We start from the raw sequence: 9,642 nt of genomic DNA, 5'->3' as shown, positions 1-9,642 counted from the left end.
CAAACATAGACAAGATGAGGCTTGGCCGGTGGTTTAGATAGTTAGACAAGATCAAGTTTGTTATGTAAACAACCCCAGCCGAGCCTCACAAGTCTATGCATATATATGTACTTACCTGTGCCGATTTGTGCACTAAGTGAAACACGCACCGTTGACCCTAGCGTGAAGGGCGACGTTACTCCAGTTCTCGTGATTTCCTTCATGGTAGCAGAGCTCTGAAGTTTAGATCCAATCTATCCATCCACCATGGCCAGTTCTTCCTCTTCCACCTCCCAAACCAACCCTCTATTCGGATCTCATGTCTCCGAAAAACTCAACAAGCAGAACTACCAACTGTGGTCAGCTCTAGTGCTCACGACGATTCGTGGGGCACGACTGGAGGGACACATCACCGGCAAGACCGAAGTTCCTCCCAAGGAGATCGACAAGACTCCATCAGATGACAAGAAGACCGGCGACAAGATCGTCAGGATGGCGAACCCGGCGTACGACGAGTGGTTCGCTGCGGACCAACAGGTCCTCGGCTTCATCTTCTCCTTGTTATCTCGAGACGTCTTGTCTCAGGTAGCCACGGTGCAGACGGCGGTTGAAGGATGGGCTGCGATTCAAGGTATGTTCACTACGAAGACTCGAGCAAGGTCCATGAACGTGCGGCTATCACTCTGCACAACAAAGAAGGGGTCATCCACAATCTCTGAATATCTTGGTAAGATGAAGGCATATGGAGATGAACTTGCAGCGTCTGGAAAACCACCTGATGATGAAGAATTGATTGCTTTTATATTAAATGGTCTAGATGATGAATATGATCCTATTGTTTCGGCTCTAGTTGCTAGGGTTGAACCACTTACACTGTCAGATGCATATGCACAACTATTAAGTTTTGAGAACAGGCTCGAGATGAGGAGAGCAGAAATCGCTGCCAATGCAGTAGGGCGAGGCAACCGCGGTGGCTTCTCCAGTCGCGGTGGCTGTGGAAATCGCGGCAGCGGCCGTGGAGCTCTGAGCGCTGGCTCCAACCGTGGCGGCCGGACTGGTGGCGGTGGCCGCAATGACACCCGGCCTGTGTGCCAGGTGTGCTTCAAGCGAGGACATGCTACGTCTGACTGCTGGCACAGGTTTGATCAGAACTATGTGCCGGAAGAGCGTCATGTAGCAGCAGCAGTCTCATATGCCTATGGAGCTGACTCCAATTGGTATATAGACTCTGGTGCCACAGATCACATCACCAGCGAGCTCGACAAACTTTCCATCCGCGACAAATACAAGGTTAATGATCATGTGCACACCGCCAATGGAGCAGGTATGGAAATCAAGCACATAGGTCAATCTTTTGTTTCTACCCCCATGCGCAATTTACATCTGAAAAATGTCTTACATGTTCCACAAGCCACAAAAAATCTTGTTTCCGCATCAAAACTTGCTTCCGATAACTCTGCCTTTGTTGAAATTCATGGTAAATATTTCTTGGTTAAGGATCGAGCCACGAGGACCACAATGCTTGAGGGGAGATGTCGCCAAGGCCTCTACCCCCTGCCCACTTCGTCGTCATCCACTTCACCAACAAAACAAGCTCATGCTGTGGTGCCGTCTTTTGCAAGGTGGCATGGTCGTCTAGGACATCCTGCTAATCCTATCGTGTCTCGAATCATTAGCAAAAATAAATTGCCATGTCAAGCTGTGGAAAGTAGAGAGTCGGTTTGTGATGCTTGTCAAATGGCCAAGAGCCATCAGCTACCTTATCATAAGTCTAATAGTGTCTCTAAATTTCCTTTGGAACTCATTTTCTCTGATGTTTGGGGGCCTGCACCCACTTCTGTTGGAGGAAAGAAGTATTATGTTAGTTTTGTGGATGATTATAGCAAGTATACATGGGTTTATCTTTTAAAGTTCAAAGCCGATGTTTTTAAAATTTTCCATGAATTCCAAGCTCTAGTTGAGAGACGTTTTGATCGAAAAATTATCTCCATGCAAACCGATTGGGGTGGAAAATATGAAAAACTAAATAGCTTTTTTCGCCAAATTGGGATCTCCCATCAGGTCTCATGTCCTCATACCCATCAACAGAATGGGTCAGCTGAAAGAAAGCATAGACATATCATTGAGGTTGGTCTCTCTCTTTTAGCCCATGCTTCCATGCCTCTCAAGTTCTGGGATGAGGCATTCCTAGCTGCCTCCTACCTTATTAATCGAATTCCTAACAAAGTTATTGATTTTGAGACACCTCTTGATCGATTGTTTCACCAAAGTCCTGAATATTCCTCTCTTCGCACTTTCGGTTGTGCATGTTGGCCACATTTGCGCCCATGTAATTCTCAAAAATTACAGTTCCGTTCGAAGCAATGTGTTTTTCTTGGCTATAGCACATAGCATAAAGGTTTTAAATGCCTTGACGTCTCATCTGGAAGAATATATGTTTCCCGAGATGTTATATTTGATGAAAGTGTGTTTCCTTTTTCTAGCCTCAAGCCCAATGCAGGTGCACGGTTGCGTGCAGAAATTACATCACTTTCACCCTCTCTAGTTGCACATGATCAAGGGGGAGAACAAATAGATAATTCTGTGCTTGATTTTCCTAATACCACTAATGCTCCTAGTGAAAATGCAGAAAATCTGGGTGCAAGTGATGGTGTGCAGGAAGCAGAACAACTCTCCATGCAGCCAGATGGAAGCGACAGCTCCATGCAGATAGATGGAAGTGATAGCGGCACTGCAACACCGTCGCATACTTGCGTCGGTACTGACCAACCGGGCGCGTCCACATCAATAGAAAGAGAGGGAGAAGCTGTTGGCACTCCCTCCCTGACGCATGCACCGGTGAATAATATAATTATTGACACCAGTGCTCCTGCTGCAGATGCAAGTAGTACTCCTGATGATAGTACTGTCGAGCAGACGATACTGATGCCTGAGACAGGGGGAGAACCTACAAGACCGAAAACACGGTTGCAAGGAGGAATCCGCAAACCTAAGGTATATACTGATGGAACCATTTGTCACGCCCGGAATTTCTATCCAAAATTCCAAACGCTTACATGTGTGTGAACCCTCGTCCAGGAATCAGCCGAGGCACACAATAACAAATTGATAATAGAGTACAATTATTACTCTAATTAATAAGCGAATAAAATGTCATTACAGAGGTAGATAGTTCCTCTCAATCAATAAAGATCTAAGCAGCGGAAAATAAGATAAATGGCGCAGACGACTCCACTCCACAGGCAGCTTGACCAGGGCTACACCTAATCCTCCACACCATCAGCATCACTATAGAGCTCCTCCTCTGATGAATGATTGCAAGGTGAGTATATGACATACTCAGCAAGCCACGCAGCAAATATGCAAGTGCACAGGATAACAAGGGATGGCATAATAGGGTTTCATTTGCATAAACAACATTTAATAAACATTTCAGAATTTAATAAAACAGTTAAGTAATAATTAAACAATATTAATCCAACGCTATACAACACACCCTGTTGCATAGGCCCAACCATTCTGAACAACCATCCCGGTTGCACAGTTCTATCTCCAAACCAGGAATATACCATTCCAAACCAGGAGCTAATCAAATTATTACCAGCTATAGCATCTTTTATTATGATGAGAAGTGTGAAACTAATCACGAAAGACATTGTTAGACCCGCCCATAACCGCGGGCACGGCTATTCGAATAGTTTTACTCTGGCCAGAGGTGTACCACTGTACCCACAAGACACAGCCCCACAACATGTCACCATGTGCCTCAATACCACCACGGTACCTCGGAAAGGAGCTGTGACAGTACCCCTCGCACAACACAATCCACCATGGCGCACCGTTCCTGGATCATAATCACCCCCTTATAAACAAGGCATGGACTTCCTAGCGACCCCCGTGGGCTTATCTCTGCCACTTCTCAGTCTGGTGCCCCGCAATGAACCATGTTATACAAAAGGTAAAGCCGTTGCCCACGCTGGCTTTGGTTGGCACGGTTAATGTTTCACAACCGAAACTCGTGAACCGGTCCTTAATTGTCATGAGCACGACCATCAAAACCATGTGCTCACAACCCACCATTATCAGATTTTAGTTGACAAATTAATTAATTAACCAATCATGATGAACCATCTCGAGCTATCATTAAGCCATCATTAAATAATAGTGAGTCACAAGTTATTCCAATAGTGTGCTAAAGTTTCTAAGCATGGCTAAGCAATCGTATCTATTATCTAGCTGAACTAATATATAAAGCTCAACTAGTCAAGTTACAATAACCCAAGGTATCAAGGAATAAAGTAATCAAGAACAAAAGGGCTATAACAAACAATAGGTTAATTCCACCCAATGACATTCGAAAATAAGTGCAATAGTTGAATAGAAACAATAGCTTTAAACGGGATCAACATGCTCAAAGGGTTGTTTGGGATCTGTGTGACTTGCCTTGCTGGCCTTGGAACTCTTCAAAATCTTCTCCCGCAAACTCAGACTCTCTGGGAACGTCGGAAACTAAACAGAAAAGAGCAAAAACACCAAAATAGCACATAAACAAGCATGAACAGTACGTGTGGATATTTTTAACATGTAGATCTCAATTTTAGAAAAATTTAGAGACTTGAACCAACTAAATCCGAGCTAAGATGAATTAGTTATGAATTTTTAAAGATTAAATCGGATTAAAACACTTATATGGATTTTAATTGAATTATGACGCAATAATGAATTATTTTTGAAAAGAAAAAGGGAATTATTGCGTCAGCGGCTAGGGTTCGCGGTGGACCGGGTGCACGGCGACGGTTCACGGGAACGGACGGCCGAGATCTATCCAACCAAAACGAACGGCCGAGATCGACCGGTCCACGGCTGGACCACGGGAGACGACGACGATGACGTCAGCGGTGACGTCACCACCGGCGGCGGCTCGGGCGCGCAAGCTCGCCGGCGAACGACGGCGCGACGACGCGAACGGAGAGCACCTACGGGTAGCGGACGGCACGGCGAACTCACCGGTGACCAAAACGGCGGCGGAAGATCAACGGACGGCGACGGCGACGAGGAAGAAGCGGCGGCGGACGAAGACGAGGGTGGCGACGGGTAGCGGCGGGCTTGGGGATCCTTTTATAGGGGCAAGGAGGTGGCGGCGAAGGCCCACGGCGACCGGTGACGCGAAGGAAAGGTCTAGGGTTCGGGAAAAGAGACGAATCCGATTCGAGATCGAATCCACGAATTTCCAAAGCGATTTAGATGAAGTTTCCAAAAGGGAAAAGGTAGAGGAGGTCCCGAAGATCATTTCCCCTCTATTGATTTCAGCGGAGAAGGAAAGGCACGGCCAGATTTGGAAGGAGACGGCGGCGGCGCGGCGCTAGGGTTCGGGCGGCGATCGGCCGGAGGTAGACGACGACCTGACAGGCGGGCCCCACCTGTCAACGAGCGGACGCGCGCGCGCGAGCGGCGGCTCGGTTGCAGACTGGGCTGGCTTGGGCCGAGGAGGAGAGAGAGAGGGTTTTGGGCCGACTTTCGGCCCAAAGCCAAAAGAGACTTTTAAAACCTTTTCCAATTTAAATTATTCATGAAATGCAATTCCATTTATTAAAAATACTTCCTTAGCTCAAATAAATCCCAGAAAAATCTAGGAATTATAGAATTAAGCAAAGTATTTAATGAAATTTTATCTAGCCCCATTTTATATTGGAATTTATTTTTTTAAAATTAGATCTTCTCTTCTAGGCTTTTAAAATCATTTCTAATAATTCCAATTAAACAACAATTTATATATTTAGGATTTTTAGGGTGTGACACCATTCCATATAAATATACTGGGTTTGCTGCTACAGGTGAGCCTCAAACTTTAGATGAGGCTTTAACTGATGAAAGATGGAGAAATGCAATGGATGTTGAGTATACTGCATTAATGAGAAACAAAACATGGCACCTTGTACCTCCTGAGCAAGGCAAAAATGTCATTGATTGTAAGTGGGTATACAAAGTGAAGAGGAAAGCTGATGGCAGCTTAGACAGGTACAAGGCCAGATTAGTAGCAAAAGGTTTTAAACAAAGGTATGGAATAGACTACGAGGACACATTTAGTCCTGTGGTCAAAGCAGCTACTATTAGAACTGTTTTGTCTATAGCTGTGTCCAAGGGATGGAGTCTGCGTCAACTGGATGTTCAGAATGCCTTTTTGCATGGTCTTCTTGAAGAGAATGTCTACATGAAACAACCACCAGGGTATGAAAATTCATCTCAACCCAATTTTATTTGCAAATTAGATAAAGCTTTATATGGCTTGAAACAAGCACTAAGAGCCTGGTATGCAAGACTGAGTGGGAAACTACAGCAGCTAGGCTTCAAAGCTTCTAAGGCAGATACTTCTCTGTTTTATTATAGCAAGGGTGATGTCATAATATTTATGTTGATTTATGTAGATGATATAATTGTTGCTAGTTCAACACAGAGTGCAGTGTCAGCTTTGTTGCAGGATCTTAAGGAGGATTTTGCACTAAAGGATTTGGGTGATTTGCACTATTTCCTTGGAATAGAAGTGAACAAGGTAAATGATGGGTTGCTACTAACTCAAGGAAAGTACACTGCTGACTTGCTTAAGAAAACCAATATGAGTGATTGCAAACCTTTTAACACACCTTTATCAACATCAGAGAAACTCTCTCTACATGAGGGAGATTTACTTGGGTCTAGTGATGCCACACAGTATAGAAGCATAGTAGGGGCTCTGCAATACTTAACTTTGACTAGACCTGATATCTCCTTCTCAGTGAATAAGGTGTGTCAGTTTTTACATGCTCCTACTACAGTTCATTGGGCAGCAGTGAAGAGGATTTTAAGATATTTGAAGTATACAGCCAGTCTAGGACTTAAGTTTGAAAAATCAAAGTCTGGTCTTGTTAGTGCTTTTACAGATGCAGATTGGGCTGGATCCCTTGATGACAGGAGATCTACTGGAGGCTTTGCTGTTTATCTTGGCTCCAACCTTGTGTCATGGAGTGCAAGAAAACAGGCAACAGTGACTAGATCAAGCACTGAAGCGGAATACAAAGCACTTGCTAATGTAACTGCAGAATTGATGTGGATACAGACTTTGCTTCAAGAATTGGGCATTGAAACTCCTAGAGCTGCAAAGGTATGGTGTGATAACATGGAAGCTAAACATTTGTCAGCTAATCCTATCTTTCTTGTTCAGAAACAATCTCAACATTAGAAGTTTAGATTGAGGGGGAGTGTTAGAGATACTATCCCATGTAACAAACATAGACAAGATGAGGCTTGGCCGGTGGTTTAGATAGTTAGACAAGATCAAGTTTGTTATGTAAACAATCCCAGCCGAGCCTCACAAGTCTATGCATATATATGTACTTACCTGTGCCGATTTGTGCACTAAGTGAAACACGCACCGTTGACCCTAGCGTGAAGGGCAACGTTACTCCAGTTCTCGTGATTTCCTTCACCGAGGAGGGCCAGCGACGAGCGGCGACCTCCGGGAGCGGGCGGCAATGGCGGCGAGGTCGTGCCGGGCGGCGGCGGGCATTGGTCTATGCGCGTTCGGGACGGCTACCGAGCTTCTGCGCAAGCTAAAGGAGGCGAGGGAGAGCGAGGAAGGGGAACGGAAGGGGGCACTACCAAATCGAGATGGGCGCAGGCATGCACGGCCGATGGCGCGGGGCAAGCCATCCGGTCTCGGGCCTGGGAAGGGGAGGAAGACGGGCGCCCGGAGTCCCGCGTCACGCGTCCTCGCACGCACCGGTCTCCCCGGTGCTCGGCGGCGGACAGCGACGGCGAGAGCAGAGGGAGGGCGACAATGGCGCGGTGGAGTAGGAGTCTGAAGCGGGAGGGATTGAGATGGGGAGGGGAGCTCGGCTTTGGGCTTTATAGGGGTGATGAAGTCGGTTTGGGAGGAAACCGACCTAGGCGGTCAAGGAGCAGGAGATGGTGGTCGAGCGTGGTCACGGGCGCGACAGAGGAGGCGATGGTGGCTGGAAGGGAAAAAGCAAAAAGGGAAAGGGGGAAGGAGCTTTGCTCCTTGCTGTTTTTGGGCGAGTTGAGGGAGGAGAGAGCGCGTGGGAGAGAGAGGCGCTGCCTCCGCGTCTTGGACGCACGCGCGCTGCGGCGGCAGAGGAGGCGCGGGCGGCTGCGCGTGCAGGCGGGCCAGGACGGACGGCGACCGAGGGCGGTCGGCCACGCGCGAGCACGCGCGCGGATGCGAGGGCGCGGCCGGATTCAAACGGCGACGGCGGGAAACCGGCGCTGGGGGGAGAGCTCGACGAGAGAGAGAAACAGAGAGAGCGAGAGAGAGAGGGAGAGAGAGAGAATCGGGTGAGAGAGAGAGGAAGAGAAGAGAGCAAGCGCTCTCTCTCTCGAGCGCGGCGCACGCGCGACGCACATACGAGGGGAGGAGGGGGAACGGCTGAGAGAGGAGATGGGCTGATGGGAGGGGATCCGGCCCATCCAAAATTAGAAGGACGCAAAACAGACTTCTGCAGAGATATTGAATTGGAGAGAATTGGAGTTTAGGTTTGAATTCAAATTGCATATTTGAACTCAGCGAAATACGGAGGAGCAAAGGAATGGATTCAAGGTGGACTCGGATATTTTGGAATCAGGACAAATATTTGGCGAGGATTCAAAGGAGGCGATTGACCTTTGGAATAATTGAATCGGAATTGGAATCTTGAGGTGGAGGATTTTTGATCGCGATGAGGGGGAACAACGATGGAGATTGAATTGAGATCTACGGCACGACTTAACTCTCACTCAAAGAACGAAAATTTTCGCAATTAGGATTTTCTCAAACTAGTTTTTAACGTCTCACGAAAAGCGGAGCGTTACACATTGGCACACCTATCATAAACCTACAGTAAGAAATACTGCTAGCATTTGCTTCTAGAATATAATACTGATCCATGCTCCCTCTCTCCTAAAATAAGTGTACTCTTCTAGTTTAAATTTGAATTAGATGAGTGCACTTATTTTTGAACGGAGAGAGTATTAGAATAAATTACAGTGTGAGTAGTCTTCTATTGCTAAAGTTTCACTTTGGATCACCCTTAAACCAGTCTTTTTACATTAGACCGGGTAACTTTACCATTTCTTCGGTATGGACTACCTAACTCTCCTTACTATTCATTTAGGTGTTTCTCAAATTTTATCCTAAGCTTGTTAGACTCTAAGGCTCATTAAGGTGTCCATAACAACAACATAAAATATAATGCAATACTAGTAATTGAACGAAGTCCTTCCAAATCCACTTTGGCTTTGACTCCCAATCCAATCTATGATTTACCAAATTTGATCGTTAACAATAATATAATTAATTTAAAAGAACTCATGCGGGCTATCATATTTCAAAGGATAAGTACATTACTAAAATAACTCTCTAAATACTGGGATTAAATTGTTCAAAGGAGGTGCATGTCTTGCAACCTTCGGGCTCGATGTAGTCATACAAACCGTCTCCTCCTGGCACGGAGATTTCACTCGCTCCGACTACAGGACCAACGTCGGCGTTTTCTATTTACGCAACAATCATCACCACAATAAATAACAAAAAAATAAAGATAACCCAAACAAATAGTATTACAAAGTGCAACAATGGGTGAAAAGGATTTAAATAAATAATTTTAAAGATTTTTGGAATTTCGGCGAACGACA

General features: G+C 46.0%; 1 non-coding gene across 1 annotated transcript; it reads left to right on the top strand.

The window, feature by feature from the left end:
- The first annotated feature begins 750 nt into the window (after positions 1-750).
- Positions 751-889, top strand: LOC127764835 (small nucleolar RNA Z247). Its single transcript, XR_008015978.1, has one exon. It is a non-coding gene; the product is annotated as a small nucleolar RNA Z247 (small nucleolar RNA).
- The last annotated feature ends 8,753 nt before the right edge of the window (positions 890-9,642 follow it).

The sequence above is a fragment of the Oryza glaberrima genome, chromosome 2, assembly GCF_000147395.1.
Source record: "Oryza glaberrima chromosome 2, OglaRS2, whole genome shotgun sequence".
NCBI classification, from domain to species: domain Eukaryota; kingdom Viridiplantae; phylum Streptophyta; class Magnoliopsida; order Poales; family Poaceae; genus Oryza; species Oryza glaberrima.
The sequence above is the reverse complement of the archived record's forward strand: the minus strand, read 5'-3'. Positions and strand labels throughout refer to the sequence as shown.